At 45.3% G+C, this 27,935-nt stretch overlaps 1 pseudogene; it reads right to left on the bottom strand.

Moving 5' to 3' along the window:
- Positions 1–17,917, bottom strand: part of LOC149369730 (uncharacterized) — a 41,805-nt pseudogene extending 23,888 nt beyond the window's left edge.
- Between the last annotated feature and the right edge of the window lie 10,018 nt (positions 17,918–27,935).

The raw sequence follows: 27,935 nt of genomic DNA, 5'->3' as shown, positions 1-27,935 counted from the left end.
TCAGGCTCCGTACTTCCCGTAGCATCGCGATGTCGTCATGCGCAGTGAACCTCGTTCGCATGCCTCCGCGGCAGCGAACTCCTACTCTCTCGCGCGCGGAACAATTTAACTATGGGTCGTCTCGCCTGATCTCGCTCGGCGCGGGAATCTTGAAGGATTGCTGGATGGATGCTAAGAGCGTCCCCTTTGCATGGCAATTTGAATTCAGCTGATGGAGATTTAAATGGTATAATGTAAGTTTCACTACAGGCTCACGAAGGATTGCTGGATGGATGCTAAGAGCGTCCCCTTTGCATGGCAATTTGAATTCAGCTGATGGAGATTTAAATGGTATAATGTAAGTTTCACTACAGGCTCACAATGTTCTCATAATTGAGCAGTTAATTGATGACGAAATCTAGTAAAATACATAAACTGGGGCGAGGCTGAAAACAAATTTGGTATGTTCTGTGTGGCTCTATGGAAAATGACGACCCCATTAGGCCTAGCAGCGCCGGATTCCATATCGAATCCAAAATAGAGCTCCTAATTATACCTTACACATCGGCATCGAAGCAAAGTCGGCGATAGCGAAAGCCAACAACATCGATAGTTACCAGTAGAACCGCAACGACTGTTTATTGGGGTGAAGCGGGGCGGCTCTCGCTTGGAAGCACGCCGCCATGTTTTCACGCTAAGGGCGCAATTAGCCGCAACTGCCGCAACGCTAACTTCTGAAAATTGCGTGCGTACGCTAACGCTATTTACCCGTTACGGTTCTGCGCATGCGCACTCTAAACCCGCTATTCCGCTATGTACGCAATTACGCAAAGCTCGCAATACTAAAACTCTCTCTTGACTGCGTTCTTACCGACGCGATAGAGCGTGCGCACCGCTTAGCCCGTGCCCGGTAGGCAGTTTTTCGAAGACTAATAACCGCCCGATATCGTGAAGTTTAGGAATCACAAGTCTAAAGAAACAGTTTTTTCTTCGCGGAAATAGCTAAAGCTAAATAACATATATCTGTTACCGAAGACTGCTCTGTTTTACGCGCATGGCTCGTAAAAAACTAAGTCAGTTCGGCAAAAGTCAACCAGGTTCTCGTTTTATTTAAAAAAGTTAATTCTAATTAAGAAAAGCTACATATACTGCCCGACGGGACGTGCACATCGGTACCCATGTGGATCAACAGCCTATTACACGCTAGGAAAGTGCGAGGCGTAGTGGTCTTTGTTCATTTCTATCCACACCGCTCTTTGTTCATTGTCTTTGTTCATTGCTATGGTGCTCGGCTGCTGACCCAAAAGACGCGGGTTCGATCCCGTCCGCGGCGGCTGGAATTTCTTTGGAGGAGAAATTCTAGAGGCCCGTGTACTGTGCGATGTCAGTGCACGTTAAAGAACCCCAGGTGGTCGAAATTTCCGGAGCCCTTCACTACGGCGTCTCTCATAGCCTTAGTCGCTTTGGGACATTAAACCCCATAAACCAACCAAACCTGTTCATTGCTATGCACACCGCGCGTGTCAGTTCTTTTTTGGCACACTTAACAAACATGCCACGTGAATAGCACATGTTCCGCTGAAATCATCGCTTTAACAGAAACCTGTCTTTCTACTAATGTTTTTGACTGAGAAATTTTTCATAATGCATCAGCTTTCACAATTTACCACTGCGATAGAACCTTGGACCGTGGAGCGGGTTCTATGGAGTGGGTGAAGTGGAGTGGGTCCTCGCTATGGGTCCAAAAAGTGTTTGGTATTTTCTGTAAAAGAAATTCGAAAGAAATTGAAATTGAATTTTAGAACAAATTAAGAAACAGTGCCAAATATTATTCGAGCATCGCATGGAGAAGCAAACACTACAAATTCGGAATTTGTAATACAATCTCGTAACTTCAGAGTGTATGTACTGGTATTCTACGGCTACTGGACGGTTTTCCATCAAGAATTAGTAGGCCACCAACGACCAAAACCGGCGTTGCCCAAGAGGAAGCGTACACTGGTTCAAGGATGCCTTTATTTTCAAGCTTTGCAGGGCCGCGAAAACACTTTCGCGCATTGCGAACGGGACCTGTCGAGATTTCAGAAACTTGGGACGTGCATCTGTCTTGAGAGGATATCGACCTCTGTTCGGACATGACCGTGAGGGTGTCCTTAAAAGCGTTCGCGTACTTCATGAGAGTTTTGTTCGTCGATTTTGGATACACCTAGTGGATGTCACAGATTTTCATACCTAACGGTAAGAACCAGTCGCGTCCCAGCAGTCTCGAACCAGCTCCTCTAAGAACTCGTAATGGCAGCTTGGCTGTCTTCGCTGAAGTTGCGACCGTCGCCAGGATCTTCCCCAGAAGCAGCAACCTCTCACCCGACCAAGGTCGCAACGTAACCTTCTCTTCCTCCAGAAGCCGCGGCTTAACCGGCCATAACGCACTTCGCTGATGAGCGAGAACGTCGAGGTGTCGACCTCCATCACACGGGAAATGTCGTTTGAGAAGAGCTTCACGGCAAAAATCTGTACGATGCTCGTGATGTTCAAAGTGTACAGAAGTCTCTCAGCAGCGCAAGGATTGTCGTGAGGCTCCATTTGATGGGCGTGCTGCTTCAGAGCGTTGCGCTTCGCTATGCAAGCCTTTTCAATATGCCCTTTCTACCGGCAATAATTACATGTTACACTCTTCATGCGACACGTAAAAGCGGCATGCTTCCCGGAACCGCGAAAGCAGACAGAATTACGACGGGGCTTACCAGGGTCGTTTTGATTTCGCCTAACATCGTTGCTGTTCGTCAGGAGAACTTGCGCAGAGTCAGCTAATGGCGCTTGGAGTTCAGCCTGTTGACGACGCGCTGAAACCTCTGCTGCAGGGTCTAGTCCTCCTGAAACCTCGCTGCGAAACGGCCGCTGCAGGGTCAAGTCCTGGCCTCCACACACCAGTCGGTCGCGAAGCATCACTTCGAGTGGCAGCTTGGTGGACGTCGAGCTTGATCTATCCGCAGCGGTCGAGAGAGATACGTGTCAGCCCCCGCAGTAGCAGATCCAGTGCTTGCGCCAAAGTTGCATTCCTTGGCGGTTCGCTTTAGCTCCGTGACGTATGGTGAAATAGGTTTGGACGGCAGCTAGTCACGTTTGTAGAATTTGTGCCGTGCGACGAGCTCTGACGGCCTGCTCTCACAGTGACGGTTCAGTAGACGAACCAGCTCGTCGTAGCCCACTTCCGCCGGGCGCTTAGGTAGTACAAAAGCACGGATGGTCCCGTATATGCGCTAACCGCATTGGCTTAGGAGCAGTGCCCGTTTCTTTCCCGGAGTAGTAACGTCGTTGGCCTCGAGCCTTTTTTGAACTTTTCTATCCTCGTGCTACCCTTGCTGCCCGAAGAAGCACAGGGTCAGGTGCGTCGTCGCGAGTGTTGTATCGGCTGAGCTGGGGTCGGTACAGGATTTGTTTGAGGAATACAGAGCTGCAGCCCATAGCCTGACCTAGGCGAGCGAGCACTCCAGAGCGTCCCCCGAGCGCACACACCACATTGTCATCGCCAGGTGCCCAGAGAGACCCCTAGCGGGATGCAACACTAATGCCGCCGCGGCACAAGTTTTTGCGGTTACTGGCTTGACTCTCGTATGCGCTTATCAAGTCAAGCCGCTGTTTGTGTTGCTGATACTGTAAATCGCCACTGAGAACAATAAGGGGTTACGTATTAAGTCTTTTATTGCCCGCTGGCTCTCTTCATGACCCAGTCCGGGGTTACTGGGTAATAAGGCATCAAACAAAACCAAAACAGGAAATTTCGGTCTCTACTCCTTTAATTTAGGAAATAAAATGCATGCACGGAGAGAAATATTTAAAATTCTTGAAATGCCCTTTTTTACGGTTGAAGGTAATGTTAGTATTCTTCCGAGCTTCCGTTACGTTAGAAGTAAGAAGCCATTGTTTATGCAGGGTGGCAAGTTATTCTGGAAAATGTCCCCATCCTCTTAAAAAATTTCTGCAGCAAGGGGTAATTACTCATTGACATCCGCCCAAGCGCAGCGATAAGGCTACAAAGGAAAGCCGCATTTGAAGCTTTGTAGCCGTATCAGTAATTACGCCAATAGTAATACCATGAGTAATTACTTACTTATTGCAAATCTACTCCACCATAAGCTTGCCATCCCGGTTAACTCAGTTGTTAGAGTCACTGCTCCGGTGAAGCGCTGGTCCCGGGTTCGAACTCCGGACCAGGACAAAGCTTTCTTTATGTACGAAGTTTCTGAGAAATATGTATAGCTTTCCTTTGAAGCCGCATGGTTGCGCTTCGGTCGGTGCCAGTGAATAATTACTCCCTTATTACAAATCTACTCCACCTTGTGGGTTTCCCCTAAATATTTCACCAAGATATCTGCAGTTAATTCATCCATACTTGCGAATTTTTAAGGCGGAAGCCTTTAATGCCTCATCGTTGTAAGCAGGAGTTGTCGACAGAAATGTCACGCTTTTCAATTGGTCGAAATGGTCGTGACATCACAGTGCGCGAATTTCAAACGGGGCCAATTGTACTTTGGCTAGTAACCATGCAACCAATTAAAGGGATCGTATAGTGATGCTCCAAGTAAGTGGGAATGAGTTTAGTTAATTGCTTAATCACCCAATTAGCCTAATTAGCCATTCTAATTAGGCCAGATAAATTAAACCGAGTAGGAAATTCGTCGAGTTCGGGAATCGCACCCCGTTCTCCGGAGTGCGAGACGAGCGTGCTAACCACTGCGCCATGCCAGCTCGGTGGTTTGGAATGAACAGAGGCGCGTCTAGTGAATACGGTGTCTTCGTTCACTCCCATCTTCCTCCCTTCCCGTTACGGCGAGGTTCAGGTGTCCACGGAGGTATGAGCGACAGATACATTTCCTTTCCTCAAAAACCAATTTACCGACGAGCAAGGCGCAGAGCTGAACGGGCGATGGCGTTCTGTGGACTCCCCTGGCAGCGTTGCAAGACGCTGTCGCGTTTCGAAGCTTAACATCTTAACCGTACATCAGTGACACAAGCAGCAACACCACGCTTAAGGCTTTCGCCTCACCGCACTTTAGGTCAACAAAGTGCCCCCCAAATTTTTGATTTTGCTTTGGTGGTAGGCTTTGTTTTTACTTTCTATTTCATTATCGATACAATATCCAATTCCTCCACAACGACAGCCATCCCTGTAATGAATATTTCGGCTACTCCACAAATGTCTCTAGAATTTCTTAGCTACATTACCTACTTTGCCGATAATGGAAATGACAGTCTCCTGCTGGTTTTTGTGATGACCTCGTGTCGTTGCACATGCCTAATCTTCTCTTGCCCGCTTTACATCTATCTCCAATCTGTAGAACCTGCCCGGTGCACTGCATATTATTCTTGCTCTTGCCGCTTTTCTTATGCTTATTTATTTGATTTTATAATTCTGCTAGCTCTTTGAGTGTGAGATGCTGGAGGCTTTCAGTATTTCTTGTTCTTAATTAGACCTTTCTTCACCTGGGATAGGTTTCCAGCGTCCTGCCTAACTTCTGAACCCTTGGTTGATTTGCGCACTGCGCAGTACTTCGGTAGTGATTATAGCTCCTTTCTTGTAAACTAAGGTCGTTTTCCTAGGTGAAGGCAGATTACCTGTGGTCAAGGGAGGTCATCAACGGTTCTGTCTGATGCCATTATAATGTCTAACAGGTTAATGTGCTTCCCCAAGATGTTCCTCCGTTCTCTAATATACACGTCGCTTAGTTTAACCCCTGTTTACCCTGCAGAAAGCCGGAATGGAAGCAAAATATGAAGGCTACTTTATTTTCTGTCTTTTTTGCTTACGGAACCAGTGTGTTGCAGAGGCGTATGTAAAAGCGCTGGGGAAAAAATGAGCACTCATGTGTAACCCCAACACGCACTCAATGCCATAGTGTGCCGTAGAGGAACACCAGTTTATGATGATGGCCGTGATGGCTTATGACTTATGACTGTCCCCTTTATATGAAGCACACACGACGTACGCATCTTAGCCGATTTGATGCGCGCTAATCTCGCGCGCCATCTCTCGGCGTTGCGGCGTATTCTGCCTTCTTCGTTGTTCCGGCTGCCGCCGCATGCAAGAACCACAACGGCACGTAACGCGAATTGGTACTGCTAATTGGTTATTTAAATTACTAGATGCTGTTGCCCGGTCTGTAGCGTACTGTGCACCGCAAGGCGCAATCACAAAGTTCAGTTCAGTTCAGTTTATTTTCCTTAAAGGCCCCCTTTTACCGGGGTTATTACATAACGGGTGGGATTTTAATGAAATGAGCAAACAAAACAGCGAATATTATTTAGCACTGAAGGTGATCGGTTACATGTTCTTGAACAGTAGAGGATGAAGCAATGTTGATGATGTAATGGGGCAGGCCGTTCCAGTCCGTTGCTGCTCGAGTGAAGAATGAAATAATGTATGGTAAAGGGCGAGACTTGCAATGCGATGACGGAACGAAAGGGGCGGTAGTCCTGAAAATACTTTTAATCAAGAAATCCTGAAGTCATATGAGTATGAAGAGTGGATAAATCGAGTGGCACGATTTTGGACAGCTTCTAATGCATTAATTTAGTAAGTTTCGCGTCCTTTTACTGCCCACAACCCATAACCTCCGTGTTAGCAGAGCAGCACGCCCGCCTCTACACCCAAGCGTCAGGGGTTCGAGTCCTGGGTGGACCATTTTTCTTTTAGTGCAGTTGCTTTCTTTCTTAAATGGCACTACATAATGGTGCTGCAACGTCGTCACTACCCTAAGAGGAACTGTTGGAATGAGGAATTGTTTAGTGAGGTCATCACAGTGCAACTTTGTGGTCGTTGTGGGGAGTTTTAATTATCGGGGCTAGCTCTGTGAGGTAAAGTGTTATCACTCAATGGGAATTCCGTTTTTTTTAATGCAGAATTTGCTGCAGAACGTATTTTGTCCTTACACATTCGTGTTTGCCTCTCAACGTGCGCGCTAATTTTATCGCGTTTATATCAGTAACGTCTGCACAGCCAGCAGAGTCATGCACAGAGAAAGCGATAAAATCCCAATGTGAAACGGTGTCAAGCGGTGCTCTCTCCAGTACTGTTTACCGCGTGCTAACATGAGTAATTCAAAGATCTTGATTCAGGAAAATGGGGCATAAGAGGCAATGAGGAATACTTTACTAACATGTGATTCCCTGCTGACATTGCATTGATCAGTAACTCAGGGTGCGAATTGAAAAGCATGTGGGTGCATGTGATGGGCTCGGTAGCTGTGCGTCAGCACAGAAGACCAACCATCTACTTTTCACAGTTCAGGTGTTTGCCCTCGCTGTGAAGCTGCTTTTCGCCGTTCTGCCGTCTGCCTCCTGTGCATCAGTTTCTACCGTCGCCCTGAACTGCCATGAAAGAGGCTGTTTTGATCCGCCTGCCCATCACTATTGCTGCACCATCACCTACCATCATCGCACCAGAGTACGTCATCTTCGACCATCAGTGGCCACTCCCATCACCAGGAACATCAATATCAGAAAGACCATTCTCGGTGTGCTCGCTGGTTGTGCGTCAGCGCAGACTACTGATCCTCTACTTTTCACAATGCAGGTTAGTATAAGTTTTCTCTCATTGGCTAAAAAAAACTTTATCTACTTTTTAATGCAGCTGCCGAGGCCTCAGTGCTGCTTCAGTATTATTGCAGAGTGTTCACGTGTTCTCCGTTTTCTTTTGCTATTGTCAGGCGATGTTTAAACTAACCCAGGCTCCGATTGTTACGACAGTATACATTCCGAGCTCCAGAAACTAACTAGCGGGCAAGCTACATTAATTTCCGGTGTAGAGGGTATTAAAGACCAACTGAAAACTACCGAAACCACCTTGACCGACTTAAACAAGCACACGGACGCTCTGGAATCGCACTACGTCACACTTTCTACTCTCCATACAGAAAAAGACGCCCTGAAAACTTTAAAGGGTCCCTGAAAGGGGTGTTTGAGGTTGGCAAAAAAATACCTGCATTATGTAGAGCATAGGTCACTGAACGTTCATGCCGCGTACAATACATCAAAAGCGAGTAGATAATTTATAATACATTTTCAAAAACTGCTGCTCCCGAGCCTTGCGGCGACCAGCAGCGGTGAACTTCCGCCCGAATTAGTACTCTTTACGTCACCAGCGCAAGGCTATCATTGGTTCGTGGTGCCAAAGTGAACTCTCACCTTTAACAAACTAAAAGCTCTAGATACTTCATATTCTTACTCTTTACGGAACCATTTCGCATTTCAGTAAGGAGAGTTGTCGTTTATATGCATGTTTACGCGGTTATTGTGTGATGGGTGTCAGAAATTAGTACTGCACTTCCGGTTTACAATGTTTTCGTCTGCTCGTACCGCTTGTGTCACTCCGCCGGCGCCGCCGTCGAACCGAATCGAGAACCGAGGTGCGATTTGGAGTCACCGCACTACTGATTTCTGTCGCGACCTCCGTCGCATGCGCAACCAAAATGGACCGGCCGTGCTGTGTCGTTCGTTGCAAAGCCAGGGTTCTGCAAGATGTTGCCCTTCGGCACTGTCTGCCGAAAGATGGAAGTGAGCGAGCTGTCGTCGTCGTCAGGATTCAGCGCCGGATTTCTGAACGGCGTGTCCTTAAAAACTTGGCCGACGCGCTGCACCGATCGTCGCTTGTGAGCTGCCGCCCCACTACAAGCAGGGACACACGGAGCGGTGAGCATCGCTGCGGCGCTCTACCCAAGCTCCGCTCACAACCGGTGTCGCACTTCGCCGCCGTGCAGCAATGCCTGAGCGCTGCTTGGGATGGTGTACAAATATCACAAGGCAAGATCGCCTTGTTATCAGAAATACTGCTCGAGCAGCGACAAAGCATGCCTGCTTATGATGCGAGCTTTCGGCAACGGCACCGCTCGCGGGCGCTCCGGGCGACCAGCTTTGCTGCTGCCTGGATGCCGTGGTCGTCGCTAGGCCTATTGCCTCTTTGGCATCGAAGCCGCAGCGGCCGGCGCTTCGGAAGTCGCCTGAACTATAATAAAAGGCTTACTTTACACATAGCTTTGCAGTCAACAACACCATCTCACAATAAAATAATAGTATGGTCATTTTCCGCGACTCCTTCAGCAGCGCAGCGAGCGGGCGCCAGGCGAGCCGGACCCCACGTCGGGCCAGCGGCAGCTGCGAGACGGTTGTGGCAAGAAATTTGCTCGTATCACAGTCGTTACCTTTACCTGTAGCTCAGTATTGGTCAGCGATCCTCAAAAAGGACACATTTTTCACATTTCTTATCCCAGGGTTTATTATTTACGACAAGAACCAGGCCGGCCGGTCGGCATGCTCGGCGTACCTCACGTTCGCACAAGAAAATACAAAGCAGCCATGATACCAGACAGGATGCTTCCTAGATTTGAGCAACGACAATATGCCTGTGCAAAAGTGGATCTATCGGCAACGACACCGCCTGCGGCAACGCCGCGCGACGAACTGCACGCTGGTCCCTGGCTGCCGTAGTCGTCGCTAGGCCTAGCTAGTTTCGCGCATCGAAGCCGCTGCTGACGGCGCTTCGGAAGTCGCCTACGCTATAATAAAATGCCTACTCTTCACATCGCTTTACTGCGAACTCGTTCCATTATAAAAAGACATGTTCGATTTCCACGACGCCTTCAGCAACGAAACTAGAAGACGGCAGGCGAACCGCACCTAGTAGCAGCAGCACCAATTAAAGCGGCTATGAAATTTGCTTGTATCGCAGTCATCACTTTTACCAGCAACTCGATATTGGCCAACGATCGTCAGAAATTATGAATTTTTTACATGCATCTATTCAAGAGCTTGCTACCCTATTGAAAATATTGAGCGTGAATTCTGCGTGCCTATCTTTGCGTGTTTATTGCCACGCAAAATGCGACGATTGAACGAGGTCGCAGAACGCGAGACATATTTCACATAATTTGCGCAAGCTGAGCAAGCTCGCAAACGCGAGACATCTCTCACATAAGTGCGCAAGCCGCGTAAGGCTCGTACAGCAGGAGACATCCTCGCGTAATATGCGCAAGCCGGGTGAGGCTTCCAGAATGTCCGAGAGCCAAGGGTGAGTCCCAGAATGTTCAAGAGCCGAGTCTGGCTCACAGAGCACTAGACAGTGTCTAATGGAGTTACCATCATGATGCCGATAATACCTTGCATGGCTGCAAGGCTCCTACATCACTGCTCAACACGGTACGCTAATGTACTGCATTAAGGCCTCCTCATCTGTCTGTCACTGCCTCATTCAGCATGCATGTTGTGAGGAGATAACAAGCTTTGCAGAAACGGTGCTTCGTGGAATGGTTCTCATGTGTGTAGCATGCTTGCAAAAGGACATAGATAAGGTCACCTTAACTGGCTTTATTAATGCCACATCCCTCATGATGGGTGCCACACAGTGGCTAAACAATTTCTTCAGTTTCTCCAAGTCCAGCAGGTTGGCGTCTTGATACAGGTTCTCACTATGCAGCACCTGCAAAAAGGTAGGAGTATATGCAAAAAAATTCAGTTAATCTGTTTTCTGGAAATTCCAGAAAAGGGCACAAGTACTTCTTCCATTAATGAACTAATGATGATTTCGAAAAGTTTCAGGTTTGAAATACAGACACTGGAAAACCCGACTCAAGCAAGCAGACTGCTCAGCATCAAACCTGCACAAAATCTAATAACCGTGTCACACAGGCATTTTGAAGGCTTTCAAATGGCTATTAACTCAGTGGCACTTGAATACAGCTAAATGGGCATTTCCAATAGCCACTGAGTCCCTAGAACAGTGTGGACATCTATTAAGATTTTGAAGGCTTTTCAGTGGTAGAAATTTGCACTCAGACATGGAGCACTCGCAACTATACACGAAGGAATAAAATCAAAGCAATTTAATCGCTCAAAGAATACTCAACATGAAATGTACAACTTATTTCACTAAAAAAAAAAGAAGGCTAGCCACAAAACACTGCAGCAAGCATATTATTACTGTTGCCAATAGCACAAAAACAATGAATACCACCTTTTCAAAACTGTGTGAGCGCTACAACAGCTTCCCAGCAAAATTATCAACTGTGACAGTGGCGCCACAGCAGCTTGGTGCCAGATGATGAAATATCTCTACGGTGATCAAGTATTCTGTGTAGCAGTGGCATAACTCCCGAGTTGAAGTGCAAATCTCGAAGCTCAATCTCCCACCTCAACTGTTATCTTTAAATACATATTTAAATTCATTGGAGCGTGCTGCAGAAGTAGGTGGTCAGATCATTCGAGAGGATACCTGCAAGCTATCTCAGGAGACGAAAGATCTGATGAAGAAACGCCAAAGCATGAGGACGTCTAACTTCAGCGATAGAATAGAACTAGGAGATCTATCGAAGTTATTTATAAGTGCAAGGTAGCCAACATAAGAAAGTTTAACATGGAGAAAACCTAGCATGCTCTAAAGCATGGAGGTAGCCTAAAATCAGTGAAGAGAAAACTAATCACAGGTAAAAACCAGATGTATGCGCTAAAAGACAAAGAGGGCAATGTCATAAGCAATATGGATAAGATAGTTAAAGTAGCCGAAGAGTTCTGCACAAATCTCTACAGTAGTGAATGTAATCAGAATGTTACGGAGAGAGGCAGTAGAGCATAGCAATGGGACATCCCGCCAGTAACGAGGGAGGAAGTAAAGAAAGCCTCAGGAGCAATGCAAAGGGGCAAAGCAGCTGGTGAGGATCAGGTAACAGCAGATTTGTTGAAGGACGGAGGAGAGATTGTGCTAGAGAAACTAGCCACCCTGTACACGCTTGCCTCGTGACCACGAGCGTATCAGGAGCTTGGAAGAATGCGAACATTATTTTAATTCATAAGAAAGAAGATGTCAAGGACTTGAAGATTTACAGACCGATCAGCTTACTATCGATTGCCTACAAGGTATTTACTAAGGTAATAACTAATAGAGTCAGGACAACCTTCGAATTCAATCAGCCAAATGATCAGGCAGGCTTTCGTAAAGGATACTCAACAAGAGACCACATTCATGCAATCAATCAGGTGATAGAGAAATGGGCAGAATATAACCAACCCCAATATATAGCCTTCATTGACTACCAGACAGCAATTGACTCGGTGGAACCACAGCTGCCATGCAGGCATTGTGGAATCAGGGTGTAGAAGAGTGTTATGTGAAAATATTGGAAGATATTTATAACGACTGCACAGCTACCATAGTTCTCCATAAGGTCAGCAATAAAATTCCTCTATATTCCGAGTTTTCTAACACCACCATCATTTTTTGGCACCGTGACCATATCATACAAGAATGTGAGACCTACTGCATACCTAAAGAAAATATGTGTGTAAGCCAAGCATCAGCCGTTGTATGCAATAAGAAGTCTAAGTGAAAAAGATTCGATGTAAATTAGAGAAAGCCTTGCCATTTTTGTACTTCTGCTTCTATGACTGCTTGCTGGATTTTTTTCTTTAGTTGGAAGCATTCTTCCATCCCTTATCTCTATACACTATTCCTCTGCCAAATGACTGAGTAACCCAAATAGCAATTCCTAAGTAGGGAGGGGGCCTTCCACAGTGACCACACAGGGGCCTTCAAGTTCTTGCAGCAATCAAAACATCCCTTTGTAACACTGGCCTTGAATGCACCACTATACTTTTGTGGCAGGCCAAATACTTATACAATTTATGTTTTAAAACCACACAGAAATCTACAACTGCCATTATGAAAACAACCTAGGAATGTAACCATAAGCGTACCTGGCCAGCATGATCAGCATGGAAAGGCGCCCAGCTTGTGTGCAGCTCCTAAAATGAAAGCAAATTCACATGATTAATTGCAATTTCCACAGAGACATTCTTGAAAAATCATGTTTTTGCACCACTCAGCCTCAAGCCTGCCTTCTTGCTCCTGCAGCAATGAGGCAAATCTGAGCACAGCTGGGAGTGAGCTGGTGGTATCACATTACGCACCTGACACTACATGCATCAATCCATTTGTATGATTGAATTTCAGAATGGCGAAAAAGACACACACACAGGAAAAAATGGTGGGTGGATGAGATTAAGAAGTTTGTGGGGATACAGTGGCCGCAAGTGGCAAAGGACAGGGTTAATTGGAGAGACATGGGAGAGGCCTTTGCCCTACAGTGGGTGTAGTCAGGCTGCTGCTGCTGCTGCTGATGATGATGATGATCACAGCCTGAGCACACCTACAAAGTAAAACTGTGATCTCGACCCAGCAGCACTTTACTGTGTTGAAAGAGAACAGGTACAATTGAATTACTGCATTACCTTGTTATTATAATTAAAAAGTACAGGGCTCTAAGGACTTCCTAATTTACATCGAAACGAATGGGTTACAGTGAACTTTCACGGATTACACTAACAGGCACTGAAAATCCAACACAGCTGCCCAAGAGAATATAGGAAGCCGCGCTAGCCTTCTTTTGCGCTATGCTACCTGATACCAGATTAAAATTCCAGAGCAATTTACTCATACTCTAGCACTGGGATACGTTATGCCCCAGACTGATGCAGCTGTCTTACTAAAGGCAGAGAAGCTTTCAGTGTGGGTCATGCGTGCTGTGGCGTGAACACATGCACAGCATCGCCTGCTACCATTCAAGTCCTCTGTGTACACAAATGCAGGTGCAATAGAAAACTCACATCACAAATTTGGCTAGTCTGGTCGGCCAAGCATGGGCCAGCTGATAGCACGAAGCAGCAGGTGCGACACATACCATCATCATCAGCCTAACTAGGCCCACTGCAGGGCAAAGGACTCACCCATGTCTCCACATTAACCCTGTCCTTTGCTAGGTGTGGCCACCATATCCCCGCAAACTTCTTAATCTCATCCGCCCATCTAACTTTCTGCCGCCCCCTGCTACGCTTGACTTCTCTTGGAATCCACTCCATTACCCTTAAGGACCAGCGGTTATGTTGTCTTCCCATTACAAGCCCCGCCCAGGCCCGTTTCTTCCTCTTAATTTCAAGTAGCATGTCATTAACCCGCGTTTGTTCCCTCACCCACTCCGCCCCCTTTTGGTCTCTTAATGTTAGACTTATCATTTTTCTTTCCATAGCTCACTTTGCTGTCCTTATCGTTTGGCACGTGTTTTTTTCTTTGTAATAAGGCATAAAGTATTATACACGGATTACCACATGGCATCCTCCTATGACCGCTAAATAATTTATAATCAAATTTATTTCTCCTGCTGTATTTGTTTCGGTTTCAACAGCTGAATGATGGCTGTGACGTCAAAGCGAGGTTATTGGTCACGTGAGGCATGAAAAACTGCAATACAATTGGTACTTCTGGCTCTTAAGGAATGCTGGCGTCAGCGCTGTAGCGAATTAAAATGACGAAGCAGCGATTATAAGTGCAGTTTTCCCACGCCTCACATGACCTATAACCTCTCTTTGATGTCATAGCCATAGTCAAATTGTTCACCGAAACAGGATGGCAGAAAAAGTTGATTATAAATTATTTAGCGGTCTCACGCGAATACCAGATGGTGATTCATGCATAGTAGTGTCTTCCGCACCATTATAGAGAAGAAAACATGCCACCAAGATTAGGTGTCTATACTCTTTTAAGCTGAACTCTCTTCATTAGCCTCCAAGTTTCTGTCCCAAAAGTGAGAAACATGCAGGCTAAAGAAAAGATTTCAGCTTAAGTACCAAAGTGGCTCTAATCACACGATGAAGCGGAAAAACTCTCGACACTTGAACAGAGAACAAATAGGAATTCCAACAAAATTTTAGATTCTTGTAAGGCCATCAAGCATTTCTGAATATTGTAAACTGCACTTTCACACATACAGTACGCATGTATGCCAAGCTCACATTCAGTAGCTCTGTTTACCGGCTGTAATTATCACGGTCTGAGCTCAGTTACAGATTTAAAACCAGCCAAAAGATGCAACACAGGAAAAGAGAAGAAAACGGGTTGGACTATCAATTGAATTTTTTGTGAAGGAAAAGAAGGCTGGCATGAAGATGCGCCACACATGACCCACACCAGCGAAAGGCAGGACAACAAATAACTGTCACTGATATACAAGCACGTCATCTAAAAGAGAAAATTCTTTCCGTTGAAGATTGACTAATGGCTTCGCTACTCATACAGCCGTTGAATGGAGATATGCATCAAATACCTTACAGATTTGTTTACCACTTCTATACACCACTGAAGTGTCACAGAAATCAGGCGTACACACTGATGGGTCATCTTATGATTTACACTCACGACATTGGCACTGTAGTGCCAGATTAGAAGCTGCCTTCCCCCTAACAAGTTAGTGCTCACTCAGGAACACATTAAAGACACCTGCACATATCCCTGAAGTAGTTTCTTGCACAAGCTAGCGGAATGTGATAAACCACTTCCTGCAAGTCCTGAACCTAGTTTTATGGGATACCATACTGCTATCCCGGTTTTAACAGCAGCGCAAAGGCCATCAACACAATGATTGGCGCAAAAATTACATTTAAAAATTTTCCCGCCACTCGATTTGAACTCATGAAGTCTACACAAAGGACTCCATGATAACCGTTCTGAGGTGAATGGCAGTTCAGCCTAGCCTCTGGAATCTGTGCCAAAAAAAAACCGGAGTCAGCGCATCGCAATTTACTTCCGAAATCAGCCGGTGCTGATGAAAATTGTATGTTTTGCTTTCTCTGGCTTATAAAGCTCCACTTTCAGAAAAAGTGTCGTCTTTGTGGTTAGGATGCGGAACTTCATCATCACAGGTCAACTTCAGCTTGCCACCAGTGTCCCTTTAATGCCTCAAAGTTCAACAATAGCTCCATTCATAGACGAGGGCTGTGCATAAATTTCGACCACCAAAGATTCTTTAACATGCACTGACATTGCATAACACACGAGCAAATATGCATTTCGCCTTGTCGAAACGAAGCCACCACAATTCAATCCCGCGTCTTTGGGCTCAGTAGCCGAACACCAATGCAGTAGGCCACAGCAGCAGGTGAAAAACAAAAGAGAGCCCTTAATAGGCAACCTAACTTGCGAAAATCAACATAACGAGGGGTCACACAAGTAGCAGTGGACTAGGAAAATAAAAGCTACTTGTTACGGAAGATGTCTTCAGTGCTTACCTCAAAAGCCTGCTTGCTTGCTGGGCATCCTAGCACCAAGTGAAAGGCTGGCACAGCCATACTGGAGAGCTTGGAAGAGGCATTGCTGGTAAAGCTATGTGGAGATTGCTGCAAGGTAAAAAGACACATTTAACAGCAGCACAGTGCAAAAAATGGACTAGAATCAAGCATGTAAGGCAAAGTGCAAGGCACAAAAAGGAGCCGGTCGCAGAATGGAACACAACTGTTTAACCACATTTCGAAGTGGGCCAGGCAACAAGCAATTCATAACCACGGCAGTCATTCACAAGCTAGCCTCAGACGAGACATCACTTGCATATCGATATCCAGCATCGTTTCTACAATACATGCCACCATTCAAAAGAACAGACCACAGCAGAACGATATTTTCAGTAGAAGGCTGGTTTGCTTCAAATTCTGCATGCGTCCCTCAATTTGAAATCTGGCATGATTAGCACTGATTTCACATTCTCACAGGTATGATGAATTAATAGTACCAATTGCAGAAAAACCACACTTTTTCCTTTAACATCAAATAAGGTATTGGAGAGGTACCTCAGCATATTTAAGTCAAAGTCAGATTTATTTGCGCCATTGGTTATAATCATGAAACAATCAAGTTTATTCTTCGTACCTATTAAAGGCTCAATTACCCTTAAATTTCACTGCAACTTCGGGATTTAGGGCAAATGGAGCTAGGGCACCTGTGTGTATTTTGCAGTTGTTTGTACCATTTCAGCTCCGAGCCAAAGTATGAAAAAGCGAATGCCAAAATAGAGGCGGAAAACTTCAGAGCAATTTGTTTTTATCTCACCGTTCTGCTATTCAAGGCTCGACTATAAGTACGAACGCAGCTGGATCATATGCAGCTTCGTACCTTAAATACACAATTTATAAAAGTACAAGTGAAATACAAGTGAAAGAGGAGGAAGCTCAATCCTAACGCATACAGCTGAATCGCAGTCTACGTAGTTAAACTGCTCGAGCGCTGTTACTTCAATTACAGCGTAACATGCGGCGAGAATGTAAAGCCCGGGCCGAAGATCTATTGGTGGGCACATATTCCATTCTCGGCGAGAGATGAATGGCAGTACGGCGGCAGTACGGCGCCGATATCGTGCACCCCGCGATCGGATCAGCTGTGCATATTTGCATGGCATACTGACCATGACCGTGTGACCACTGACACTACACGCGCATTCATGCCCGTGTGCCGCCAGCAAACAACCTTTCAGCGCTGCGTGCTGCCGCGATAGGCACTGCGTCTTCGCGTCTCTGTACTAGCTGTGTTGACGTGGCCAGTTGTGCGCAAAGGCTTTGAAATAATGAACAGGTTCGAAGAAAATTAACTTACCCCCAAGATGCGAGATGTCACCCGGGTAGTGGTCTCCCACCAGCTGCTCCGCCATGGAGGAAATGAGCCCCACCGTCAGCATAGCGTTTCCAGTGAAGGCGCGCAAAGGACGACGCGCTATCCGTCGAGCCCGCTGAGCCCGCTATAAACACAGGTTTACTCAGCACCTTACCACGTTTTCGGACATCGCACCAGCGAATTTCACTGCTGTCGGCACATCACATATCGGAAGAGTGACAAATGCTCATTCCAGCGATGGTTCATGCCCTCGGCACCACAAAGGACCACGACAAACGTAGTAACGCTGACCGCCATGCTGTCCCTCCCCAGACGCTGCGTTCGTTGGCTAGCGCTTCGGCCAGTTCCGGCTTCCTTCGGCCCGTTTAGAAAGGCATCGCCTCCAGGCATTCCTCCAGGTCGTCTCTTTCGGGCTCTATGCTTTTGGGCAGTGCGATAGCAAAGGACTAAAACCAAATGAAACTTTCGTTACAAAAATAATTGTTCTTGTGCACATATCAGCATTAAAAACTTGAGAAATTTGTGACGCATGGACGCATTAATATGCGTGTCGGTACATTCGTGCGTGCGTGCGTGCGTGCGTGAGTGGGCATGATCTAGCGCGTCAAATCCAAAGCCTATCCGACATGCTGCATGGTTTCTGAGATCACCGCCGTGAGCTTCGCTTGTTTTCTTGTGCTGCTGCTGGGCGGTCTTGCGCGCCGCTGTTACTGTGCTGGAATCGCAAAAGAAGAAGGATTACCGGTGTGTGCTGCCGGTGGGCGCGCTCTCATCCAAGAGTGGTAGCAGCTCCCAATTAAGCGATCCGTCGGGGCATATGTGTTATGGATGTCTGGTCGACAACGATAATGAGGTCAGCAGTGCGGTGCCGTCGTTTGATGAGTCGAACCTTTCGGCCTATTGCACTGCTAACTTCGTTGCAAAAATGCCTGGCTCATAAGCAGCGACAGTGGCCATTGTTTCTGTGGTGTGTTTCGATTACAAGACGGCGCCCTTTTACAGTGTGGCTTCCTTGGAAACTTAGTCGGCGGTGTGCCTGCAACGCCTATCGCTGTCAGCTCAAACTGACCGCCTGCGAGCGCTGCCTTCTTTTGCGATGTGAACGGTGACGGGACACTTACTGCCTGTGGCCGGAGCTTATAGCAAAAGCGAAGAGTGTTTTGTGTGAAGGTTTGACGAAGTGCGTGTGTCAGTCTGGACCCTTAGCAAGTCATACGAGATGCAACATGCAAAAGTGGTCCACCAGTCGCTTCAGCAGAAAGGAGTGCGGATGTTTTTTACGTTACTTCAATCGAGAACTGCCCATGCAAATATTTCAACTCGTCTCTTGCCTAAACAGCATAGTAAAGAAGCTAAAGCAACAAAACTGCTGTTTCCATGCTGTATATTGATTCCGCACTCGTGCTAGAGGTGGGAAATATGTAGCAGTTATTGGCGGAGTTACAGCCTATGAAGCACGTGCAGCTTCATGTAATTGCAGGTTAGGATATGCGCCTTACATGGTATTGACTTTGTAACCAGGCATAGCCATCTGTCAACTAAAAGAAATGTTCTTGCTATAGGATTCTGCAGCATTATGTATGCTTCTGGACACTGAATACCGGGTGCGTCACCTCTCTTGAAAGCACTCAGATTTGTGTACTTATCAGTACGTTTGAGATGAGAAAATTTTATCAGCTTCTTTTCTTTATTTTATAATTAGCTACACAGCATGTCGCAAAAAAAATGTTTTAAGGAAAAGTATTTCAGTTTAGAGTAGAACAGTTCAACAAAGTTGTTTTGGGCATTCTGGTAACTTCAAGATGGTATCTGATGGTTGCATACAGACGCGCAAGTCAAACCTCAAAGGGCATCAAACTTAACAGTACCCCTGAGCTTATCATTTCGTGCTTTTTATGTGTGTGTAGATCACCTGGGGAAGTTCAGTATTGGATGTTGGATTTCATAGTTCTGCTACAATTAACTTTTATCTTCCTTTCTACACATGAAACATGACTGAACTTGATTACATTCCCCAAGCAAATACCTGACGCCTTACAAGCGTTCCATACTGTGCACAGTTGTCCCATGCATTATATCCACTCATGTGCAGCACACTGTTGTGTTGCTCTTGGTCTCCGAATGTGCTCTCAGCAATATGATGGAATCATAGTCCATCCAGATGGTCTTTGTGGTAGTGCAAATTTCAAAACAGATTGAAGAAGAATGAAGAGTGTGATACTTCGTCATGCATCATGCAATGCTGGTGGTAATCAGGCAACATGTGTGGTATATATACTTCGCACATTTGAGATTCATTGGATTTGTTCTGGAGCCATACTGGGAATTAATTAATCGATCTGTGATTTGTCACTGAAATTGAAAGAGGGCACTAATTTCTGAACTTTTGACACCAACTGTGAATTCAAAACTCTCTTTTCGTGTAGGCTTACGTGGCCTTTTTACGTGTATGTAAATTTATGCTAATGACTTTGGAAATTTCTTTGGAAATGGTTTTGGAAATTGCCTCGTAACATTCCTGTTACAGCTCACAATTCGCTTTCTGCACGTCATGTTTGATTGAACCTGATTATATCCCCAAGCTTGTTTGTTGCACCTAACAAACACTGTTGCCCTTTCAGAGTTATTCCATTGATTGACTCCTTTCGAGTGCAAGCAACAAATGGTTGTGTTGCTTCTGATTTCGAAATATGGCTGTCTGCATGACGGGCAACAACATAAGTGCTCTGGATGGCTTTCATCATGCATCTATAAGATATCTGTAACTTTCAGAATTGGTTAAAGGAAGAACTGAAGGATGCTGTAAGAGTCATTAGCAGCTTGTTTTTTACATTATTTTACAATGAACTTGCAATGTTTACAAGTTCTTGCTCAGTGTGCATGTTGTCATGTACAGGTCCCTGCAGTATCGAAGGGAACCATTTTGCACTAAAAGATAATTTTTTGGTTATTTGTTTGCTGAAGTTGAAAATGATTAATGGGTACTTACGCCAAGACGAAAATTATAAAACAGCAAAACGTGAGCTTATTGCTCATTATTGAGAAGTAATCATTAACTGAATGCTCGAACTTTGTTTGCTTTCACCCTAAATGGGCCTTTACAGTCTCGACAAGTTGCTACTAAGCAAGCAAACGCACACATGGCCACACGCAGCCTCACTGAGCTTGCTCAGTATGCACATAAGCACGCACAGCTTCGGCAAGCCCCTCTCAGCACGCAGATGTCCACGTACAGAGAGTTCTCCACGAGAGTCCACGATTTTTTACACGCAAAGAGTGTGCATGAACGTCTATCAGCTCACAGTACGCGCATATGTACACACAGCACGCACAGAATGCGTACAGGTAACGCACAATTTCTGCGCATTCGTGTGCAAAATGAACGTGATCGTACAAAAATCACTGTTCTCGTGCAAACTCACGCAGAGTTTTTTCAATAGGGTATGGACGAGAACAAACAATACTAGCGCATTTTTCAGTCGCCGGCGGCCGGCATCAAGGCTGGCAGGCCGGCCTGGCGTGGCTCGGCCCGGCGCGCCATGAGGAGCGTGCTGTATGGCATCACGACGCTGCCGCTCTCTGCGCTCGTATTGGCTCCCGCTTCCCGTCGTTGCGTTTACCGCGCGCGGCTCGTCGTTGACATCCAGCAGGTTGGACGCAGGCGACGAGCTGCGATCGGTCGTGACGCCGTCGTTTTCACAACGGCGCGCCGCAGCGAATCGCACACAAATCCCATTTCGGCACTCATCCGCAAAAGCCGTTCCTTCAGCTCGGGGTCCATAGTACGAGAGAAGCCGCAGCGACGGTTGCGAGACACAGGTGAACACAGCAGACAGCGGGAAAGCGAGCGAGCGAGCGAGCGAAAGAGCGCGTCAACCGTAAGTAAACAAACCGATCTCGCCGATGACGTATTTGTAGGCGGAGCATGGACCCGGTCTCTAATCTTTATTTTTTTATGGTTCGCTCCGGTGTACGAGTTGAGAGGGAAAAGGCTGGTGGTCATTTTTAATAGCCATTATCTCTGGTTCCACACAAGGTTGATCAAAAATTTTTGCGGTAGGATGATGGATCGTTCAGTGTCTATCAATGCTTCGACTTCTCTTTGCCTACATGGACACCGTTTCAGGGATCCTTTAAACACTAAACTTGCCTGCAAGATCGACAAACTGGAAGCACGTATGGACGACGCAGAAAATCGCTCTCGCGGTAACAATCTGATATTTTACAATATTCCTGACACTAACCCCACTGAAACATGCAGACTCAGAAAAGTTATTCTCCATTGCCCCACTCAACTAGATTTTGCCATCGAACGCAATCTAATCGATGGTGCTCACCGCCTCGAGCGCCACTCAACTGATCGCACCAGGCCAATCATCGTTAAATCCAGCGCATCGAAAACTAAAGAAAGCATCCTTTCTTAAGGTACTAAGCTCATAGGCACCAACTACAATAATGACCCTTACCGTTCGTAACCCCCGCAAACATCTTGTAGCCTTTGCCAATCGGTATCCGTAAGTTTTCTTTGCGCTTCAAAACATTATACAGGATGTTTCACCTAAGACTTTCTGCAATTTTTTAAAATAAGCTGTTTGAATTAGATGCGCGCTTTTTCTGGTATAACATTGTCAGTGGTGGAGTACATCATAATGCAGTTAAGACGTGCTAACTAGCAGGCTTGTTAACCAATATTTAATAGCTAACTTTTAAACTATTACCGTTGGGCTCCTTAATTACTGAGAGGCATGTAGCACACCGTAAGCAATGTCCATATCCGTTTTTAGACTTTCGAGAATGCGATTATCCTCGGCGCTGTGGCCCAACGAATTTTGGCTATTTCGACGAATTAGGTTCACTGGAGAGGTTGCTTTGCCTGCAAGCTTCTCGAAACCGCATGTATTTTGGCGCGATGTAGGCGAAATTTGTTGGGCCACAGCACCGAGGATAATCGCGTTCTCGAAATTCTAAAAACGGATATGGACATTACTTACGGTCTGCTACATGCCTCTCAATAATTAAGGAGCCCAACTGTAATAGTTCAAAAGTTAACTATTAAATATTGGTTAACAAGCCTGCTAGTTAGCACGTCTTAGCTGCATTATGATGTACTACACCACTGACAATGCTATGCCAGAAAAATCGCGCATCTAATTCAAATAGCTTATTTTTTGTAGAAATGCAGAAAGTCTTAGGTGAAACACCCTGTATATTGGTCCCAAACACTACATTTTCGATGAATCATCACAAAGGTTCATTCATTCTGCCTATTCATACGACATCAGTGTATGGTCACTTAAACGACAATCAGGTTTATCAACTCTTGCCCATCGTCGTCGGATTGCTTCTCTTAGTTTGTTTCATAAGTTTTTTTTACAGTTCCCTCGGACACCCACCCTACATCACACCGCCCGCTCGCATATTTCATCACACCGGCCATCCACTGCAAGTGTCATGCCAACGCGCCCGCACCGTCACTTTTTCCGCATCCTTTTTTCTTCGCACGGCTAAAGACTGGAATGGCCTTCCCCACGACGTTGATGCCATCACCTACCAATCAAGTTTTGTGAACAATTTAAATATGCATTTCAATAAATATCATGTAAGCGATCTTATTCAACCTATATTTGTACTCCCACCCCTTATGTAATACCCCCAAAGTGGGGTCTTTAAGGTAATGAAGTGAAGTGAAGTGAAGAGGTAAAACAGCAACCATCTCAGCACCTATCGACAGATCGTTCTAAGCATATGCACCAAGAAGCACTTTCGTTGTCAGCAATCTCTACTAACGTGCGGAGTTAATAACTGCGCACGTTAATAACGCATTAAATGAAATTAAAGCCAAACACCATAACACCTGCACTCTCCTATTCGAAGATTTCAATTCTCCGAGTATCGACTGGCATAATCTAAACGCTGCAGATAATAGGGTGCTAATGAATTTGTAGACGTTTACCGTAATTGAAACCTCGTTCAAACTACATCTGAGCCAACCCGCGTAAACGAAGACTGCTTTTATATTCGAGACTTAATATTAGCGGATAACCCTGAATGCGTTCATTCCATTACTTATCTACCAGGGGTCAGCAATCACGACATGACACATACCGGCTTCACGAAATAACCCTTCTTTACGCGCAACAACTAAATGAACTATCCGACTATACGATAAAGAAAACTATACAGCAATAAATAATCAACTTCCGCATTTTTACCAGGATTTCAATCCAACTTTCATCAAAGATCCATCCATAATAACTGCTCCTTGTTTCAGAGGAAAGAGATTTGGCCGAGAGGTTGATTCTGAACATAAATATACGAACCCTCAAAACACATGGCATGGTTCACAAGTACACCCAAACGTCTTGAAAATAAAAAGAAGCGTCTTTTCCGATCAGCCAAGTTGCTTCCTAGGCAGAACGCTTGGAACAAATATTACGCAGCCGAAAAACGCTTATATTGGTACGTACCCTCAATATCAACTATTCGAGAAGCCAACCTCACTTTTTTTAACCGCGATCTGCCTAAAATGTTCTCAACTAACTCCCGTTGGTTCTGGAAAGTCATTAACCCCCAGCACACACGCACTGTTTCCCTCACACCGATACTTCGGGTGCAACTGTCTGTGAAACTGAACGCACCAACATTCACCAGTACACCAACAGCCTTTTCAGCCGTGTTCACTAATGAAACAGATCCGACATTTCCTCCGAACCCCCAAGTTATTCAAGGTAGTATGCCTTCTCCTACATTTTCTTCAGCAGCAATTTTATCACTAATAGAAAACATAAAACTTTCATCCTCTGCTTGAATTGACAGTATCAACGCTAAAATATTGATTAATACCAAAGATATGTGTTCATCTCTGTTGTGCTTGTTATTCGCTCAGTCATTTTTCACTGGTCGACTGCCCATAGAATGGAAAAATATGAAGTTCGTTCCAGTCTACAAATCGGGTAACAATAACTGGCCGCTTAATTACCGTCCCTTCTCTCTAGCTCGTACTCCCTGCAAAACCATGGAACATGTCATCTATACCCACATCGTGGCATTCCTTGATCTGAACAACTTTTCCCATCCTGCTCAACAGGGGTTACTCCTGCGAGACCCAACTTGCTACATTCATTGATGATATACATGCTAACCTTGATTGAATCTTCAGACTAAGATCGTATATCTAGATTTTGCCAAAGGCTTTGGAAAAGTACTCCATAAACCCCTGCTAATAAAACTTTCTCGATTAAATTTTTACCCCATATTTTAAAGTGGATTGAAGAGTTCTTGACAAATCGTTCCAGTTTATCTCCGTTAACAATAAGAACTCTAACTCACTCTTACTAACTTTGGGCGTCCCACACGGATCTGTGCTTGGCCCACTACTGTTTCTAATATGCACTAATGATCTGCCTTCAAACGTGAATTCTAACATACGCATGTTCGCTGACGACTGTGTACTTTATCGCGCTATTCTTACCACCGCTGACCAATATTCTCTTGAAAATGATCTTAATGCTGTTCAGGAGTGGTGTAATAAGTGGCTCATGCAACTTAGCCCACGTAAGGTTGATTTTTTGTTTATTAGCCGTCGCCGGAATCCTCTAATCCTCTCTTAATAATTTATAAAGTCCCCGTACAACCAGTTAAGTCCTACAAGTATCTAGACGTAACAATTTCTAGCGTTCTTTCCTGGAGCTTGCATGTTACTAATATAATATCGTCAGCAAACAAGACGCCAGGTTTCCTAAAGCACCATCTTCACCATGTTTTCCAACATGTAAAGTTATTAGCTTAAAAATCATTCATCAGGTCTAAATTAAAATTTGCAACGCCCATCTTGGATCCTCATCAAACATATCTCATCAATGCCCTCGAATCTGTTCAATATCGGGCTGCTTGTTTCATTCATTCATCGCACTCTTATGACATCAGCGTTTCCTCCTTAAAAACTGCACCCAGATTATCAGCCTTATTTCTCCGCCGTCGCACTGCCAGACAGTCTCTATTTTACAAACTCTTCCTCAGCCCTAAGCACGTCGCACCTTATATTCTTCCTCCAGCACGCATATCTGATCGCACCAGCTATCATCTACAATTTTCCCGTCCACGCTCACGCACTGTCACTTTTTTCTAATGCCTTCTTTCCTCGTGCAGCCGCAGACTGGAACGGCCTTCCAAACAACGTTGCCATCATCACTTGTACAAGTATTTTCGCTGACAATGTAAAAACTTTCCTGTTATTGTGAATTTGTGCTTTTAATTCTTGCCACCCCTAGTGTAACACCCCTTTTAGGGCCTTTAAAGTAATAAGATAAAATAAAACAAAATAATTGACGACCTAGGCGTGCAAAGCAGTGCGATGCGTCTAAAAATTGTGACGAAATTTAATGTTCAACAGTCTCTGAAGAGAACAGCTCTTTGCAAGATGGAAGAAAGCGTTGCAAGTTGCAAGGTAAGAAATCTACATATGGCGGATAGTGGTGGCAGGACCCGACCGCAACAGGGAAATAACTAGCTGATTTAAAATCGAGTAGAGCGCATTTGGCAGCTTCTATCAGATCATTTGTGTGACCCTTGAATAGGAAATTATATACCAGCTGTATCTTGTGGGTACTGACCATTCGGTGTAACGGCTGCGGCTAACAAAATCCTTTAAAGCTAAATGAGAAGAACGGAACGAGCTATGGAAATCAAAATGATAGGCATGATATCAAGGAACAGGGAATAAAAGCAGGAATAACATTTATTTGGCGCTTAGCAGTTGGTTAGTCTCAGTCTGCAAGCAGATAGCCTCAATCGCTGCTTTTCCCCTTTTCGCCAGGTTCAAGAAGAACTCTAGTTTGGGCTAGTTGGTTCATGATTCAACAGGAAAATGGCGCAAGAGACGTGGACAAAAGAGACAAATGCGACAGGACCAGCGCCAACTTACAACTGAATTTTATTTCGCACCAAACCCGCCTTTATGTAGGCCAACACGCTCGTGTAATCACGCACAGGCAGTAGAAAAGATAACTGTAAGATATCTAGCACATGAAGCGCAATAGCAACCACGTAACATACTATCATGGCTAAAAAAACCCAACAAAAGTATAGCAAACAACACTAAAACGGTCATGACCAAGCAACTCTTCAACACCAAAAACGATACACACTCATGAGTGATACCAGATGACCAACAAGAAACGTGGAAAAAAGGTGAAGAATGAAGCGTTAAGACAAAAGCAGTGTCAAAGGTAAAAAAAGGTTGAAATGGATGAAGAGTGCAAACCTTAAAAATTGGAAACCAAAAACCAGCAGCCACATGAATGATAACCGATGACCAACCAGAAAAAAGATGGACGCGAAGCTGAGACCAAAGTCGGCGTCAAAGGTATAAAAACGAGAAAAAAATTGGAAACGAACAACCAGCAGCCATATGAATGATAACCGATGACCAACAAGAAACATGAAAAAGGATGAATGCGGAGCTCAGACCAAGGTCAGCGTCAAAGGTGTAAAAAACGAGAACAAAAACCGCGCAAAAACCGCACATCGTCAAAAAAATCGTCGAAAATTGCAACCAATGCCAAAGGAAAGAGCGTGCACAACAAAACAAAACGAAGAGCCTACAGAAAACTTTCTAGAAAAGTGTACTCCTCGTTGCTAAGCGTAATGGATGGCTTGCTGACGCATCTGCTCCCTTCTTTCCTGATGTAAAAGGCTTCGACCACCTCTCTCTCAAATCTGTCCTTCCCACTCCTCAAAAAAATAGTTTTCTCGAACTCCGGACGGCAACCCCTGCAGGCTTTGCAATGATCCACTAGAAAGCTTCCTTCGTTATTCCGCAGATTCCGGCAGTGCTCGCTGGCTCGCTCATTAAAACATCGACCAGTTTGGCCAATGTAGCTGAGCCCGCAACTTAAGGGAATCTGGTAAACAACCCGCGTCCTGCACCGTGTGAACTTGTTTTGATGTTTCACAGTACAAGCCGGTTGTTTTTTCCCGTTAGTCATTGCGCAAAGCTTAGAAAGTTTGCAGGGGGCTGAGAATGCGACCTGAACATTATGTCTGCCTGCTACTTTTTTAAGGTTGTGTGAAACCTTGTGGATATACGGTATTACTGCCACACGGTTGCGTGAAACCGGATCTTTGCTTTTAGGACCTTGCTTCAGCTTCTGCAGTATGGCTTCACACACGGAAGTAATCATACAAGAGGGGTATCCTGCTACTTTTAACCGCTGAACTTGAGCACTGAAACTGGACGAGACCATATGGGGGCATGATTTGTTGGGTTTTTTTAGCCATGATAGTATGTTACGTGGTTGCTATTGCGCTTCATGTGCTAGATATCTTACAGTTATCTTTTCTACTGCCTGTGCGTGATTACACGAGCGTGTTGGCCTACATAAAGGCGGGTTTGGTGCGAAATAAAATTCAGTTGTAAGTTGGCGCTGGTCCTGTCGTATTTGTCTCTTTTGTCCACGTCTCTTGCGCCATTTTCCTGTTG

Source organism: Amblyomma mixtum, chromosome 1, assembly GCF_055824585.1.
Source record: "Amblyomma mixtum isolate Tamu chromosome 1, ASM5582458v1, whole genome shotgun sequence".
Classification (NCBI taxonomy): domain Eukaryota; kingdom Metazoa; phylum Arthropoda; class Arachnida; order Ixodida; family Ixodidae; genus Amblyomma; species Amblyomma mixtum.
Note: the sequence above shows the minus strand (reverse complement) of the source record. Positions and strands in the feature narration are given on the sequence as shown.